We start from the raw sequence: 19034 nt of genomic DNA on the forward strand, positions 1-19034 counted from the left end.
ACCATCTGCTAGCATGTTTGGAAACTCGGAATTGTATCAATACAGTATTGTCGCGCTGTTGAGTGTGACTACAGACGTGATTCGGATTGGTAGCAGAATTTATTGGACACTTACACTTGTAACTGTAAATAACTACGACAGTCTCACTGAGTTACACACTCCAAAGTTCACCGTAGTGGTCTAGGACATGAAACGTCTTCGGCCACTCGAACACTGGAATCGTGGGTTCGAATCCCACTCGAGGCATGGATGTCTGTGTGCGTTTATTCTGTGTTTGTGTTATTGTGTGTGTAGGTAGTGTCCTTGCGACGGGCTGATCCCCCGGCCAAGGAGTCCTACCGATTGCGTATGCATCAAGAAACTGAAAAAGTGGCCAAAGCCCACAATGGCTCTAGAACCATAGATAGAGAGACAGATTTCTAGTTGGATTTAGTTGGCAATACGTGTGGCATAGAACGATACACTACACCAACTTCATAGGGAAACACTGTAAGTATGAAAACACGGGTCACAGTAGCGCGGAAGGCACGGCACTTCCCCAGAGTTTCAACGTGCCTGATGATGGCCGAGTAGACCGAGACATGTAGTGCAGTGACGGATGTCTTCATATTATTGCACGGTGGGCATAAAGGCACTGGTGCTCTGGGGACGCCCCATTTCTCGTAATTCATTTGTCTATTGGAAGTCTGTTGACAATTCCCGAAATCCTGAAGTAATGTTAAAGAGCATTAAACCACCTTCATGATTGGCAGTACAGTAAGAACTACTTTTAATTTGGTATAAGATAATTATAAAAATGTAACTCAAATCGAAAGGGACCACACAGGCAAGCTGAGACAAAACCTGTGTTGCCGCTGATACTGCTGTCGCCGCCACGCGGACGAGCTCATCACTGCTGCTTTGTGAGGGTGGTGCAGCAAGGAGGTGCTGCCACCTGCCCATCAAGGTCGGTACTGTGGCCATGTCGAGTTATAGCTTGGGTGCCGTGTGGGATGTCGAGGTGAAACATGTTTCGAATGAAGAAATAGAGAAACGCGAAACACATTTACTTTTTCTGTAATCCTCGCGCTATTCGACTGTTGAGTGAAAGTGAGCGAACGCGTCAGAATTGTTATGCTGTGCGTACATTTCTTGCGCTGTCTGTTTTATGCTTCTCGGATGTGGCGACTGCTTGCAAAGGATAGCGCAGGAGAAGTCGGAATTCGAACACTCGCCCCACGCGTGCTCTGCTAATGCCCTCTGCGCGGCAGTAACTGTCGGAACCTAAACGGACACCCGATTTCCGGATCAATACAGGATGAGCTGTCTGCTTTTAACCTGTGAAGCCTGAATTCGTCTAAATCAGGGGTCTCCAAACTTTTCGAAACGCGGGCCACATTAGGTAATTCAGCACTTTCAAAGGGCCGGATAAAATAAGAAATTAATAACTCTAGGTATATGAGTTTTATTGAAAGCACAGAATTTCATAAACTAAATACAAAGTACATGAGAATAAATTGTCGTATATTAATGACAACAGACAGTGGTAGCAAATGCTCATATTTTCATCACAAATTATAATAAAACAATTAATGTGAATGATGGAACTCTTTTTGTATTCTTAAATCTGATTAAATTGAGGTTCAAATTTTGAAACACTAATCACAAGTAGCGACTTTAAATGTTCATCGGATAAATTTGCCCTGTATTTCGACTGGATGTACTTCATCTGGGAAAAAAGTTTGTTCACACAGATATGTCGTCCCAAAAATGGAGATAAATTTACAAGCAAATTTCTTTAAATTTGGAAATTGCTCAGAGTTCAGAAATTTATAAAATTCGATCAAATTTCCTTCCTTATATTTGCCTTTAATATGATAATTTTCCAGAAGTTCAATAATTTCCATTTGAATTTGACATCTGCAGCATCACAGTCAAACGCATTTTGAAACAATCTAATTTCCTGAGCACTGGAATCCAAATCAGCAAATCGCTTCCGAAATTGTTCTTTCAAATCTGAAATGACTAAATTTGCAAACGAGGAAGGAAATTCTGCTTCACCCTTTTTATGCAACTCTGCTCAGTATAGCATATGAACAAAGTTACAATTTTTCACTTGGCTTTCCAGAAGTATCAACTTTGCTCTGAATGCCTTGATAAGTGCAAATAAATCACAGACTAAGTTATTTTCACCCTGCAACTTTAAATTCATATGGTTCACCAGATCAGCTAAAAATGCTAATTTCCAAAGCCACTCGGTATCTGATAACAGTGTTTTGTGATGGTTTTTCTCGTTAAGAAATATATCAATTTCATTCCTGAGCTGAAAGAAGCGCGAAAGAACCTTTCCACAGCTAAACCATCGAACTGCAGTATAATACGTCAGGTCAGTAAGCTCGGAATCACATTTACCAGTACTCACTGGAAAATTAGTTCAATTGGCGCATTTCTGCAGAATCACATCGCGGGTCGCATGTGGCCCGCGGGCCGTAGTTTGGAGACCTTTGGTCTAAATGATCTACCTACCCATCTATGACTACAGCCCTTTTGTTGGACCTTTGATTTTTTAGTTTTCTTAATCCTGTACACGGTGTGACTCCTTGGACTGGGGATCAGCCCGTTGCAAGGCCGCTACTTACACACAACAACACAAATACAGAATAAACGCACACAGATATCCGTGCTTTGAGTGGGATCCGAACCCACGACCCGTAATTCGAGCGAGCGGGGTAGCGTAATTGGTTGAGGCACTATGCTACAAGCCGCAATATGGCCCTGGGGTCGACCCAGCACCTGACAGAAATACTCGTAAGTACCAGGAGTCTTTCTATTGGGGTGGGTAAAGAGCGGCCGGCTCGTAAGGCCGCCAGCCGTTGCTCAGAAACGGAAGTTTGTTTTTTCGTCTGTTGCATAGCAACGGCTGTACTCGCTACAATATTAAACGACCTGGTAAACCTATTGGCAGATAAACTTGAATTCATTGTAAGCCTTAGGCATAGATGGGGGCATAGTATTAAAATTAATCTTAAAGAAATGATCAAACACAAGATTACAACACGAGTATCAACAATACTTTAACACACTAGGATCCCACTTCATAGCGGCAGGCGACTGGAACGCCAAACACACCACTTGGGGCTCCAGGCTTACAACACATAAAGGTAACATGTTACTACGAGCAATTCAACAGAACAACTTGGATTATCTCTCCACCGGTGAACCGACATACTGGCCTGCTGACAGGAATAGAATACCTGACCTTCTTGACTTTGCAATCACCAAGAAAATACCAAGTACTCACTGTGACATAAAATCGAGCTTTGATCTTAGCTCTGACCACAGCCCTATTATCATAACGGTAAGCACTGAAATACTGACCAAGGAAACTGTCCCCCACCTATGCACCAAAAAAACAAACTGGGAAAAATACCAAGAATACATAAACCAACGTATCAAACCCAATACACGATTAAAGGAACATGACGAAATCGAAAAAGCAGTTCACGACTTTACAGTACTTCTCCAAAAGGCTGCTTGGAACGCAACACCCCCACACTGTCAAAAAACAATAGAAAATAATTTACCACTACGCATCAAAGAAATGGTCCTGGAAAAACGGAGAGCACGCAGAATATGGCAAACCACAAGAAATCCCAACGACAAAAGGTATCTCAACAGACTTACCCACAAACTCCATGCTACTATCCAAGACTTCAACAACGAAACTTTCGAATACTACATCACAAATCTGGAACCTAACGACCACTCATTATGGAGAGCTACCAAGAAACTCAAAAGACCCACAACTCCGATAGCTCCGCTAAGGCGAGAAGATGGGACGTGGGCCAGATCCAATTCCGAAAAAGCACAAATATATGCTGAACATCTTGTCAGAACTTTCACCCCTCTAAATAACCAAGAGGATGAAGAAATAAATTCCTATCTTGATTCCCCGTGTCAACTGTCACCACCAATTCGAACTATTACACCAAACGAAGTCATCACTCAGATTAAAATCACGAATTCACACAAGACCCCAGGACATGACCTAATAGTAGGGGAAACGCTCAAGCATCTACCAAGAAAAGCGATAGTTTTCCTAACCACCTTATACAACAGAATGCTGCATCTATCCTACTTTCCTGAACAATGGAAGTTTGCTCAAATCATTATGATTGCAAAACCTGGTAAACCTCCTACGGAAGCAACTTCTTACAGACCCATCAGCCTACTGCCAGTGCTCTCCAAGATATTTGAACGATTACTTCAAAACAGGATTCTAGAGCTATCTAATCCTGATAACCTCATACCAATCCACCAGTTCGGATTCAGAGAAGGACATTCAACTATACAACAATGTCACAGAATAGTTCACGCAATAAGAGATGGACTAGAAAACAAAAAAGTATGTGCAGCGGTATTCCTGGACATACAGCAGGCATTCGACAAAGTCTGGCACCAAGGACTCTTATATAAAATAAAAAAGATTATGCCTAGTCAACTGTTCCTGCTACTAAAGTCCTACCTGTCGAACAGATACTTCGACATCAAGACAACGAAAGTTGAAACTAACTACTATCCCATAAAAGCCGGAGTACCCCAAGGCAGTGTCTTGGGTCCGCTCTTGTACCTTCTGTATACAGCTGACATACCTACCGCCAATGAGACCACCATGGCCACATTCGCTGACGACACTGCGATCTTGGCGCTGGACCAGAATCCCATAGCTGCTTCCAAAAAGCTTCAGAACCATCTCAACATCCTACAACATTGGCTCAACAAATGGAAAATCAAAGTCAACAATGACAAATCTGTCCATATAAACTTCACAACTAGATCCACAGAAAGCCCACAACCGATGTTAAACGGTGAATTTATCCCTCGGAAAAATGAAGTCAAGTACCTGGGTCTACACCTTGATCAGAAGCTAACGTGGAAAGCGCACATAAAGGCAAAAAAACTACAGCTCAACATTAAAACAAATAAAATGAACTGGCTTATTGGCAAAAAATCCAAACTGTCTCTAGATAACAAACTAATCATATACAAAGTCATACTAAAACCCATATGGACATATGGTATAGAATTATGGGGATGCGCGAAACCAACCAACATCAAAATACTCCAGAACTATCAATCGAAAATTTTAAGAATAATGACAAATGCACCATGGTACGTCTCCAACCAGACCCTACATGAGGACTTAAAAATACCATACATCAAGGAAGTAATACACTCTCAGGCCGCAAAATATAGAAACAGGAACACGAACCACAAAAATAAACTGATCAACCAGCTCATTAGTGATCAAACTGTACCTAGAAGGCTCAAGAGACAGTGGCCCGAAGACTTAGTTAAGTAACATAAGGTGAACCGGCACTGGCCGGCAACACCTACAGTGTCAATTGACTTATCACATTTACTAAATACTCGTAATATGTTGAGTAGATTGTAAATATACAGGAAATTAAAAAAAAAATGATCTGGAAGGGTGGGACTGATTTCATCCTGCTCATAAAAGGGATCAGTGGCGTTCTGTTATGATCACTGCAGTGAACCTTCGGGATGCATGAAGTGCTTTAAGAATTTCTTGCATATCTGAGCAACTGTAGGAGCCAGGATAGCGCAGTCGGTATAGCGACTGGCTATGGGCTGGACGACCAAGGTTTCGGAGTTCGAGTCCCTGTAGTGTCAAGAATGGTCTCTTCTCCACATCTTCCAGACCGGCTTTGGGGTCCACCTAACCTCTTATCCATTTGGTACCGATGGCTCTTTCCCCGGGGGCGTGAAGCTGACCCTTTACCTCCAGTTAGTGCCGAGTTCAAGAAAATGTGGACCTATACATCCACTGACGGCGTAGTGCTTAATTAGTTAAGCACAGGGACAGCTTGACCTTACTTATCTGAGCAGCAGAACCGACTGTGTACACTGTGTGGATACCCGCAGTGACACGTGGAACACGGGCTGCATAACCAACGACTTCCATCAGATGTTGTAAGGCTAACAGGGACCGAGCCAGTAAATGCCTACTAACATGGCAATCCGGTGTTTCCACTCTGCTGTGTTGTTTTACATGTGTCGCTTGTGATTCTAGCTTCTGCGGCGTAGCCGTGAATGAAATTCTTTGCACATAAAAGGTTTCACGTACAATTTGTGTAGGCCTCCATGTTTATGGCTTTACAGTGAACCCTTGCTAATCCGGATTACTGGGGTGGAGATCATCCGGATTAAGCGATAATCCGGATTAGTGTAGCAAAAGTTGGCCCTCAAGGAAAAGAAAACCTAGAGCACAAGTAAATGAAAAAAATTAATGATGCAAGCAGTGATGATGAGAATAAATAAAAATATCACTCTAGAGCCTTTATTTAAAGACTATAAAAGGACGGTACATTTATTCATCGATAGGAAACTCAGAAGTTGTATTTGTTTTTGAATGTATTTACTGATGCAGGTTTGAAGAAACTGTCAAGTTTTGCCTGACCAGACAAGTGACTCGCTGCCTTCCTAAATGTATGTACTCAGCTGTGAACAGCATTTCTCATGTTTCGATCCGGATTAACTGTAACCGGATTAGCGAAGGTTTACTGTATTTCCATTCTGGATTTCACTGTCTAGCTCAAGTAGTTTGTTAAGTTGTCGGCATCTGACCGGAAGCTGAACACAGATTTTGTGTTTCAGCCATGTTGTTCTGCTTTCTATTCTCTTAGCAGAGGCTCTACACAGCTTCGAAGCTTGGGGACTACATTCCTGGAGAGGCACGGCTGGACCCAGTCGTCCCATAGACTGGCTTTGGGGCCTGTACCGAGGGAGGACAAAGCACGTGCTGTTCGAAACTGACTACTCTAGTGCCAAGCGTACGAATGCAGAGAGCTTAGCCTCCACTCCCCCTATACATATTCACGTGTGGTGCCTAGGCATAAGGCACTTTAATGTCTTCCAGGGAATGTTGCTGTGGTGCCGTGAGAAAGTGAAGTAAAATTCATCCTCTCTTGCACGGCAGCGCGTGCGCCAAAACACGGACTTGGGACTTGAGTCGATCGGTGACTGTACCCGCTTCCCTAAGAAACGCCGCGACATCCTGCTTACAGAGCGCTTGCAGCGTATTCAGCGCGAAATATTGTGGATCTCGTTGAATGGAGGGAGGAAAACTTTAAAATTCGTGGGAGTCTAGTGGTGTGGAGGTCCAATACCTGGTAGCCAGACCGGGGCACACCCCACACTTTGTGGGAGGTGCACAGTCGGCTCCTTCCATATTCGTACTACACATTCCTGTTCATCTCCCCATCTCATTAGACGCTGAATATATTTTGTATGTGAAAGAGCGTCGAGAGCAGCTCCACACTCCGTCAGTCAGTGAGTACATGTGTTCTGTGAAACCGTTAATGTTGTTAGATGTTTTACTTTCACACGCGCGCGCGCGCGCGCGCGCACGTTTTTGCGCAACAGTTGTAATGACTGAAACTGGAAACGTGAGTCGAACACTACGATAGACGGGGTTTGGATTGGTAATCAAATTTATCGAACTCTTTAAAGAATTCGTAACTACAAATAACCACGACAGTCTCGCCGACTTACACACTCCAAAGATCACTAACTACAGCACATAAAGTCTTCTCAGTCTTCACTAGACGTTGCTTGGTAGCGGCTTTTCAATGGCGGACGTTCCCCTTCCTCTGGATTCCCGAACTGTCCCTGGCCTCAGCCACCAGCTTTTCACTTCTCAGAACTTCAACTCTCGACCGGCAGTTCTCACAGCAGCAAAAACAAAAACAACAAACTCCAAGTCCAAGTCACATTGCGACTGACGGTCATTCAGTCAGTAAGTCTTGGTGTCGAGCCCAATCTGGGGCTCATGGCCATATATTTATTACTCTTTGGCATTCACGGTCTTGTTTTGGTGGGGTGCCATCTCTGACGAGAGGACGGTCTGCCTTTTGTATATGCTGCTGGCCCTTGCCAGTGCAGTCTTTATCGGGTCTGAGTCCCTTGGGACTCTTGACCATATTTTACCGTCTCAGATTTGAGACTTCCCTTTTCGTCGCCTCCTACGACTCGCAGGGTCACGGTGGAGGTTTTCGACCCCCCCCCCTCCACACGAGGGACAACAACAACTGAACTACTGGTCCTCGTTTTACAACCCTGGCACGGACCGCAGAGAAAACGTCTCTTCCATTATTGCGTGTTCACTCATCACCGGGAAAACGTGTCCACAGAGCTGTTCCCTAGCAATGGCTGTTGTACTGTCGTCTGTTTACACAGCTGTTACTTGGCAACGGGTCTGCATGTCACAGTATGTATGTGAAAAGTTCCTAGGAAAGGAACACGTGTTGTTTGTAATCTCTGTCTCGCCTACACACACACAACTTTGTGCCCAAGGGTTGTGATGACAGCAACTTGAAGTGTGGGTAATCACGCCTGCGCCGATGTCAACTTTAGGTAGGCCGAGCAAGGCCGCGTTGCCCGGTGACTTGTTACAGAGCGGAGATGAGCCCCATCTGGCTAACCCGTATTATAATTATGTCCGACAATCTGTGTGTAATGTAGCCCCCCCCNCAGGTGTGTTTGGTCGTCACTGACAGATGTTCCGTCAGTGGTGTGCAGATGGCTTGTGAATAAGTTTCCAAAGCCCTTGTGCTAGAGGGTGACCCTACTGAGAAGTGCAATCAGTCCTTGTTGGAGGGCACAAGCTGCCAGTCGTCAATCAGACCCTGTTTGTTACTCGTGAAGTAGTCATGGCATGTTGGTGCTAACATGTGTACCACAATATTTTCATGTGATTTAGTGACTATAGACGGGGGTTTGGATTGATGGTCGGATATACCGGACTCTTTGATACAGCGCGTGAGTACACTTTACTATTAATTGTTACACACACGCTGGTGTCCACAGTCACATCTTCACCAGCCGTTGCTCGATAGCGGCTTTCAACGGCGGGCGTTCCCCTTTCTCTGGGTTCCCAAACTGTTCGAGGCCTCAACTACCAGCTCCTCACAGCTACAGCTCACAACGAATAAACCGCAGCAGTCCTCTAACTAACTGACCAACCAACTCACTCTTCACCAACTCGTCCTGCTTATAACATCTCGGCACTGACCGCACAGAAAACACATTTACTCTGTTGCTGTTTACGGGCTGCTGCCTATTAATGGCCGTTGTGTATTTGCTTATTTAACTGCTCTGCGTTTCATGACGTAATGCACACGATATCTCCCCTGGCGGTTGACACGAGGGCCGCGCGACCTGAGTCGTGTTGCAAAAGGCACATTTCGACTCAGGTTGTCATAAGAGACTGCGGAATTTTGTGTAAATGGCTGCAAACAGGCGACGGAAAGGATTTTGGATAGTGACATACCAGGCAGATCGAAGTCGGACGTGATAGTACGACCGACACAAAGCATGCATAACCTAGTCGATGGGATTGAAAATGAACACGGTAGGAAAAATGCAGAGCCTTTGCATCTCTTTGCTCACTATTCCAATAGCCCAGAATTTACGGAGGCAATGTGCATAAACACGTGCTTATGATTATCCAGCAATTTAATTTTTTTGGAAAACATTTTTCACTGTAAGAAATATTTAGCGAGTCACACACAAATTGATATGTATATAGCTGTTTATGTAAAGCGTCCGTTGTTGACTGATTATTTTCACGAATTTCATAAAAATATTTTTCTGACTTCTCTGGAATTGTTACATGTGGAAAGATAGGCATATCTTTTTGCAACATTTCGTTGCCAAAATTTGTACATCCGGCTTTTGACACTGCGCTGTATTTTTATGTTACGTCATTGCTCAGTTGGTAGTTCCCGTGAGTAGAATTCCGGGTGGGGGGGGGGATGGGGAGTGGGGTGATGGCTTGAGATAGTTAGAGGGGGACAGAGCCGGTATTGAACCGACTCCGTCTCAGTCTAGCCTCCACAACGCTCCGCTGTGACTCCGGACATGCGGCGAATAGCGTCTGTTTGGCAGCGAGACAGGCAGTTGGGAGGTGGTGGTGTTTGTGTCACAGTTACACGCTAATGGCTGGGAGAGGAAGTCGTGTTGGTTAGCAGTAGTGCTGCCTGGGAACTGATCGTAGCGGTGACAAGAATTCGTGCGCCACAAAAACCTTCGTGTTTGCGTCAGTGAGCATGGAACCAGTTGTGTAGGGATTCCAGTTTTTGACGAGCGTGTGAAGAATGTAGTTACTGTGAGATGTGTATAAAGTTAGTTAGAGAGAGCTGTGTGAAGTTCTTAACGGCGGTAATTATAAAGATTACGTCTTCTGGGATGTGACGCCGTATTGTCTGATACATTGTTACGGGCATTTTAGACGAACCCGCCGGGGACTGTGATCCTGTACTCCTCTCCTTATATTCGTACAAACATTTTCATGCCCGGCCTATCGTATGTCCAGAAGATGGGGCCAGCATGTTACTCCGAAATGTCTGTAACTGTCTACCACACTTCACGGCAGCGGCGTCGGGTCCTAGAGCACAGTAATTGTGAAAGTTAGCAATGTTTAGCAGAGTACCGGACAGTCGCGACCTATCTGTGGACTCATGACCACCACTGATAGTTTGCAGAGAGTACCAGACTTCTCGGCAGCGGCGTCGGGTCCTAGGGCACATTAATCTTGAAAGTTAGCAGTGTTTAGCAGAGTACCGGACAGTCGCGACCTATTCGTGGAGTCATGATCACCGCTGATAGTTTGCAGAGTGCAGTGATCATGTTAAGGTACCTGATACAGCCCAACAAGTGTGCTGGCGAAAAAAATATACCAAAAAAACTGAAGATAAAGTGATTAATTGAAGAAACGTCAGGACTGGAAGGCCATGTGGATTTTTGTACAGAAGGAAAGTGCTATCGATTTTTGAACAGTGGAACACATCCGGCCTGTTTTTTCCTGCGGTTCCCCCCTATACAGTCAGTGTGACTTATTTACAGAGCGCGACGTTGCAGCTAGTTTCGAGGCGACTGAAGTTCGTTTGATTTCGCCAGTTTCGTATCACAGAGCGCAGAGGGAGTGATTACAGTTGCACATGAGCCGGAACCAGAGAGTTCCGCTATCGAGGCCCTCCCTGCGTCGAAACGTCGCCCGCACGAGGAGGCAACGAGTGGCTGATTATGCGACGGGCGTACGTGCCACGTACCGAGCGGGTTGGCTTAGCGGTAACGCTCTGAGATCGCAGTTGTTGGGGGTATGCTTGGACCCGGACACCAGTAGTATGGGCTGAGGACGTGCTAGCGCCGTAAAATAGACAACAGAAGACATACGCAGGCTGTGTGAACATGGACAGCCCTTGTGTCTCGCATGCGCGCTGTATTTATGTGATTCTCACAGTAAACTGCGATTAATCGGTGTGTTTTCACTGAGGTGGGAATTTAACTTTTAAATATTGTTGAGATGAACTTGAAACGTCGAAGGGTCAAGGAACGGCGCTGAAACCTGTTCACAGCGAGTGACACTTTGCGGCCAACCGCCGCAGCATGCTCCGACTGGTGGGTTATGAGGTCGCGCGGGCTCCAGTGCTCACCTTGCCTCACCTCTCGCAGCGAAAGCAAGTTTCTAGTGGTCCACGCGTTATGCTAAGGTTGAGGTAGCAGCTGCCGCATAATGGGTGCCCATGGGTCTAAAGAGAGGGGCGGTGCCGCCAGTGGGGTCACTACCCCAACCAGGACGCGCTTTGCCAGCCTGAAGAGAGGTGAGTACTTGAGTGCCTCAGTTGACGGCAGAAGGTGTTTCCGGATACGACAAGAACCCATAACAGCCGGTCTCGTGTACCGAATTGTTTGAATGAGGCTCGGAGGTAGATGTGCAGACATCCCGATATTTTCTCTGAGAGAGGAAAGTAGACAGGATGCATGGTGATACTAACGGAAATAATAATAATAATAATAATAATGTCGATACATAAACCGTGAATAACATTAGCAGCAAGTTAGGCAATGAGCTTTGAATAAAATTAGTTTCAGATGACTTCTGCTACAAGTTAAGTCAGGACGACGAAGTTTGGTGTGTTACTTGAGTGTCACTGCTGACGTCTAACCCTAGTTCCATGCTCCGCCGACCGCATTTTCTTTTCGTGCTGACGTTTACACAGCATACTGTGCTAAGCTACCTACACGCTATAGTAAGCGATGGGGTGCTATGCTAAGCTGAAGCTACCCCTGTAACAGGCTATGGAGGCCCCTAGGGGTGTGAGACGTCGAGGCTGACGACATCCGAGTGCAATTATGCGTTCTAGAGTAAATCTTAGTTAGTACAGAGTTTCAGAAAATATTGAAATTATATTAACACTTTGCGACCTCTGAACATCTTTCATGAAATGAATTATTCCGGCTGGTTCACTGAAGTACCTGATTTCTTTTTTTGGGTTTAAAGCACGTTAGGAGGCGCATCATGCGTTGAGTAGGTAGCCTTGCAGAAAGAATGTCCGGTGGGCTCATAGGGATTTTAGTTCCCATTGTATTCTGGCATATTTGCTCAAAGCGAGAACTGTGGAGCCAGAGAAACAGCCATTGCTAGGTATCGGCTGTGTAAACAGGCGACAGTACAACAGCCGTTGATTTGTGGTGGACAAAGTGGCGCTGGGGCAGGTTTCCCCTCCAAATCTTCATTCCACCGATTGCTCCACAATCACCATCATCTGTCATCTGGGGCTGGTACAATAGGCCAGTAGTGGCCGCAGTACCAAGTGGACTCAAGTCTCACAACAGCCGTTGCTAGGAACAGCTCTAGGGACACGTTTCCCCAGAAACGAGAAAACACGCAATAATGAGAGCGGCGTTTTCTGTGCTGTCCTTTCCGATGCTATATAAGAGGACCAGCTGCCCTTACGAGTCCTGAAACGGCAGTTAGAAGAGTAGGAGATTGGTGTATTATTATTTTTTATATTGCTAGTGGGGTGGGACTAAGTCCCTTGTACTGCGGCCACTTCTGGCCTATTGTACCAGCCCCAGATGATTGGTGAGGGTGATTGTGGAGCAGTTGGTGGAATGAAGATTTGGAGGAGAAACCTGTCCCAGCGCCACTTTGTCCACCACAAATCCCACTTGACCAGACCCGGAATCGAATCCGGGCTGCCGCGGTGGGAAGCCGGCGACTAACCGCTTGAGCTATGGCGCGGCCAGGAGATTGGTTTAAGGTGGCTGCCATCCTGCGGGGACGTGATCCCGGAAGCAGAGGAACGTCCACTGTTGGAAGACGTTACCAAGAAGCGAAGTAAAGACCGCAACTGAGAACACTATCCTGTGCGTGATAGTGAGTTGTAAAGTGTAGTCACGAGTCGTGTGTTGGAATTAAAATCCCGTCTATAGTCACTAAATCACGTGACAGTTTGTTAAAAACAGGAAGTAACAACACGCCATTGGCGACGTAATGGCGTACAACAGTCTCTGATACCAATGTGTCTTCAGACATGCATAAGACACAGTAACATCCAGCCAGCGTGGTCTGCACTGCGGCTGCGCGTTAAGTGTTCGTGCCCAGATACTGTGCAAAATGCGAAATTTCATTACTGTCCATAAAATTCCGTACTCCACCCGTTTGTGTCTGTGTGAGCCACGGGAATCCTGCTCACACCCTTCCATCCTCTTTTTCGAAGTTCCGTTTTAATAGTAAGTTATTGTGCAATGTACTCCTAGGTTTACCAGGGCATTTTTCTCGAGGGTTTCCTATTAAAATGTAAGAATTTCCCATGTCTCCCATGCTTGCTCGATGATCGATCTCACCCTCGGCCATTTTAAGATCCTAACAGTATTCGTTAAAAAGAGTAAAGTTGGCCCTGTCCTTAACTAATTAAGCACTACTCAATGTTGACCTTCTCACTAGTTAGAGTTAAGTGGTCGGCTTCACGCCCCGACCGCTTTGACCCCGAAACCAATTGAATGAGAGGCTGGGTGGGCCCTAGAGCCGGCGGTCTGGACAACGTGGCGAAGAGAATATTCTTGAGCGTACCGGGACTCGAACCCGGACCACTCGGTCGTCCAGCCCGTAGCCAGTCGCTATACCGACTGCGCTATCCCGGCTCCTCACGTCCAGCCCGTAGCCAGTCGCTATACCGACTGCGCTATCTCGGCTCTTTGAAGAGTAAAAATTGCACGACTCCTCGTTATGCCGTCTTCTTCAGGTCGTGTCAGTTTCTCTACCGTAGGCCCGAATGTTCTGCTGTGCTCCCTGTTGCCAGACACCTGCAATCTGTGTTCTGTGTTTGCTGTGACAGGCTGCGCTTCAAATCTGCGCAAAGACCAGGCTGAATTATGTTTTAATCTTTACGTTTTCATGTATGAGGTGGCAAGCATTTCGTGAATTTAATGCAGTGTTTATTTGTTAGTTGTATCCCAAAACATAAATTTGAACGCAACTTATGAGACGTTCACAGAGCACGTTTGCGAGTCGTCTTTTGCCCTAATAATTTGAAGAAAGGCTTTCCCTGCAGGAGGCAGTTAATCCCTTTCGTTGAAGAGTGGCATCTACTGGGATATATAACGCAGTGCAGTCTGTTGACAGTCAGCGGACGTCTCGGAGGAACATATGGCATCCATCTTCAGGGTTCAATAAGCCAAGCATTCGCTTTTCCACCTGCTTTCACGCTGATGTCTTGCTCGGATTATTGAACCCTGAAGATGGTGGCGTTATGTTCTTGCGAGTCTTCGATTGAAATTGAACGGACTACACGGCGTCACATCCCAGAAGATATAACTCTTCATAACCCTACATCCCCTTGGTTGTCAGGAAGACGCCTTTGTGACCACGCCCGGGGTTTTACTGCCTGAGCCAAGGAACGGCGACCGGCGTCTGTCCGAGTCGGTCAGTCCCGCCCACATTGTGAGCACAGGCGCAGTAGTGGAAAGGGGTGGATCTGCGGTTATACGTATCATTTAGATCAGTTTGATGCTTCAGAGGGTCACTTAATGAGTATAATGATAGTAGTGCGCCCTTCTGCGGGCAGTTGCGGTCGTCTGATGTATTTCGTTTAACCCTTTCAAGCCCAGTGGTTAGTATATATAAGCCGGAAAGTCGCAGGTTCGTTACCCGATGAGGTCATTGGATTTTTCAGTTGACCTAATCCTTCCAGCCGCACTCTGACCCTGGGGTCCACTCAGCCTTTAACAGAAAAGAGCACTAGGAATCGTCCTTGGGGTAAAGGGAGGCTGGCGCGTAAGACTGAAAACCTCACCGCGCCATCTGTGAACCGATTGTCTAGAGCAGCCGTGTCAAACATGCGGCCCCCATAGCCACAAAGTGCGGCCCCTCAACTTTTAGAGCTAATTGATATTAAAATCAGTATTAAAATTTTAGTAGAAATATTTTTTGTAAAGACAATTTTCCAACAGACCAGAAGACAAGAAGAGTCTCACTCAGACATAAATTAGCAGGCTGCAGGAAATTCAATGTTTTGCTATTTCTAACATAATTTCTTATGTAATCTCTCTTTTTACATATTGAAAAGCTGTTTGATACTTGTCAAAAATGGCATTCTCTTGCTTTTTAAAAGTGTAAAATATGTGACTTTAGGTAATTATATTGAAATGATTCCTAAATAATAAATAGAATTGTATCAAAATCTAATGTATATTTCTATTTTGAAGTGCGGCCCTGGACTATTATTTATAGGGCTGAGGTGGCCCTCTGTACAAGTTGAGTTTGACATGCCTGGTCTAGAGAATATGGCAGCCTCGACGACTCTCAGCCCTGTGGGTTTTCACTGCCTGTTACAGGGGAAGCGTTACCTTTTCTTTATCTTGCCGCCAGCTTTAAAACGCTGAAACTCTTCATTCTGCCTACACAGTGTATCCGTGTGTTCCTTATGGTTCTCACAATAAACAGCGACTTCTTCCCCCAAACAGCATTAAGCAGATGGGCTTTGTAGCGGTGACGCAATGTGTTTCCTCTGTGGTACGGACTGAATTTGTATATAATATTGTACGTGGGTCATTTAAAAAATAATACACAGATTGGCAACACTGCGGTTTAGATGACGCAACAACAGTGAGCCTGACGTCAGTTACAGTTCAGGGCTTCAGAAAGAAGCGCGTTATTTTGTTTCATTAGAATGTAGTCTGTTCTTAACGTGAGTTATGGAGCCTGCACGGTTTCGGATATTGTGACTGTTGAAGATCAAAGGTCGTACATTAAGATCGAAACTTTACGTGGAAAAAAACCCGACAAATCCACAGCTGAAAGCACCGTCCAACGAGTGGACAGGTCCATCTTCCCCACGACCAAAAAGATTTCGATGATCTCAATCAAAGGTCAAACAAATGATGATCTTTGCTTATGATCACCAAGGAATCGTCATGACAGACAGAGTTCCGTGCGGGAAAAGTGTCACAGCAGTTTATCATCGTGACTTTATGCAAAATGTGCGCAGAAAAATGCACAAAAACCGACCTCAGTTGCTCGAGGCTGGGCCGATCATTCTCCATGACAACGCTCTCCCGCACATCGGGAATGTCGTAACAGAAAAGCTGCGCCAGTACGGTTGGAGCTCCCTACAGCCCGGACATGAGCCCACCAGACTTCGACTTATTCCCGAAGTTGAAACAACCTATGCGAGGCCGTCGTTTTTCCTCTCTGGAAGAGCTTTCTGCTGCAGTACCCGAGCCTTCGACAGATGAACAAAGGTGGTGTCCCGGATGGAATAGTAAAGCTTCCCCCACGTTGGGACTCTGTCATTGAGAAGCAGGGGGACTATCTTGAAGGACTGTAAAGAGATATTAAAACAATAAACATGGACGTAAACAAAAAATTGTATGCATTATTTCTGAAATGACTTGCGTATGTAGACCGAACTCGGTCTCTGAAGGTTTAATGGCATAAATTGTCTGCCTGTAGATGTGAGCTGAAGCATATGAGAGAAACGCCCTTTGGATGCGCGGTTATTAAAGAGGGCGTGTTAATTCGATAGCCCGACTGACTGGAATTGCGGCAAAGGCACTGGGGGTGACGTACGTCGTAAAGTACACATAATTGCTAGCCACTTTCTTTGCAGTTTATCTAAGTATGGCCTAGTTTTTCAATTTTTTCTCATGGGGTGAGACAGCCCACTTGGCATGCGGCCACTGTTTGGCCTACTGTACCAGCCCCGGATGATAGATGGTGATTGTGGAGCAGTCGGTGGAATGCGAATTGACAGGGGAAACCGAAGTACTCAGAGAAAACCTGCCCCAGCACCACTATGCCCATCACAAATCCCATATGACTTGACACGGCCTCGAACCCGGGCCGCCGCGGTGGGAAACCGGCGACTAACCGCCTGAGCTATGGTACGGCTACAGTTATGGCTTTAAGTAAAGCGGCTTGCTTAACAGGTTTTGGTCAAAGCCTTCTATATGGAATTGAAAAGAACTTAAGAAAGTTTATATGCTGGTAGTAATCAGAGACAGACCGAGAGATGCAACTCTCACATGAGGCGTTCTTTCTTATATAGGGAACAGTGTGTAATGTAATTGGAATTAGAGAGGTCGGCCCTGCCCGTTGTTTCCCATCCCTGCTGCAACACCAGCAGGTCGAAGATGTTTGCTGACGTAATGAGGCGTCGCCACATTAAGTTACGTAACTGGACAGCCCACATGGGTCAGTGTTTGCGTCAGCACAGCTGTAGGTCACAACCCCTTACTTCCTTCAGGATCTCTTCCAGTTCGTCCTGTCGCTAGACGCCTCGTAGGCTTAGTTGCAGGCAGCGACGTTAATAAGGCCATATCAGGAGTGAAGTCAGTTTCCATGTACGGATTATGGAACAGGGTGCCCTTGGATGCTGTCCAACGCGGATATTCTGGTCCAACATATCTGGAGGTCGCCGTGGTTGGCGGGGGGGGGGGGGGGNGGGGGGGGGGGGGGGGGGGGGCGAGAAAAATTGAACCTTCCATTCGCAGGAAGCGCGTTTTAAATCGTTGTGGCGCCGTGGTCAAAAAGCGGACATAATGAGCTCAAGATGTGGACGTCATGTCTTCCCGCCTCTGCAGCGTCTGCGATATTGCTTTGCGATATTGTGGTTGCTTAGCGCAGTCTTATGCTGTAAGTTTCATTGTAAAGCTCTGTGTGGCAGGATGATTAAGTAAAATTACTATATTCCGGGATCTGACACCGGTAGGTGTCTGCCATCGCTTCGGAGAAACCTTCGTCCTGAAGATGGAAGCAGAAAATTAGTTCGAAACGTTGCTATATACTCGCCAGACAACACGGCATCTCAAAACCGGCATGGACAAGCCAACCGTCTAAGCAACCAATTTAAACCAAACCAAACCATCCATCCGAGTATTTCTTAACGAAGGTGATGTTCGGTTATAAAGTCAAGCCGTTCCCCGCCTTTTATGGAACCCGACGTTTCATGACCTTGTTCACAACAGCGCGCCACTGGACCCTGAATTGAGCAGGCTCCTCCGAAACATTGCTACCTGCCCGCGCCACAGCGCCGCCATTGCAGCCTCACGGCTCGTGCAAAAGTTGGAGTTGCTGAACCTTGGACGTGGTTACCGCTGTGCTTTGAGCAGCCAGCGCAAGTTAGTAGTCAGACCTCAGCGTTGAACGTTACGGAAGTGAGAGGTGAGCCAAAAAAGTGGCGAATCTGACGTGAGTGCATTCCAGAAAAATCCTTAGTAAACGGATGGAATGAAACCCAGGTTGCGTCTGTAAACATACTGCTTTCATTGATACAACAAACTACCGAGTTTAATATTTTATTGCATGAATATCCAAACTTGTTCTCCCGAAATGGGACGTTCGGCTCTTGGCGCCCCTCCCGTAACACCACAGAAATTTGCTTAGTCGGTTTTGTGTCGCCGTACGGATTATTCGATTGTACACGTTCCAAAATAGGCCTGGGCACTTCTTGGTATCGACAGTGTTGTGCCACTTAGATCCATTGCCAAGTAACAGATGTGTAACCAGGCGATACAACAGCCGGTGCTAAGGAACAGCTCTGTAGGCACATTGTTTCCCCGGCAACAAGAGAACACGCAATAATGGAAGAGACGTTTTCTGTGCGAAGATATACTACGTAGTTTCTTGCCCCCCCCCCAAACATAATATCTCTAACTTCTTCCTCACTTTCTTTCTCTTCTCTTCTCTC

At 46.0% G+C, this 19034-nt stretch overlaps 1 protein-coding gene across 1 annotated transcript in view; it reads left to right on the forward strand.

Annotated features, from left to right (window-relative positions):
- LOC111862650 overlaps nucleotides 1-19034 on the forward strand; it is a 125324-nt gene that overhangs the window by 41280 nt on the left and 65010 nt on the right. The gene's annotated exons all lie outside the window — the stretch shown is intronic.

The sequence above is a fragment of the Cryptotermes secundus genome, unplaced genomic scaffold (genome assembly GCF_002891405.2).
Source record: "Cryptotermes secundus unplaced genomic scaffold, Csec_1.0 scaffold5, whole genome shotgun sequence".
NCBI classification, from domain to species: Eukaryota; Metazoa; Arthropoda; class Insecta; order Blattodea; family Kalotermitidae; genus Cryptotermes; species Cryptotermes secundus.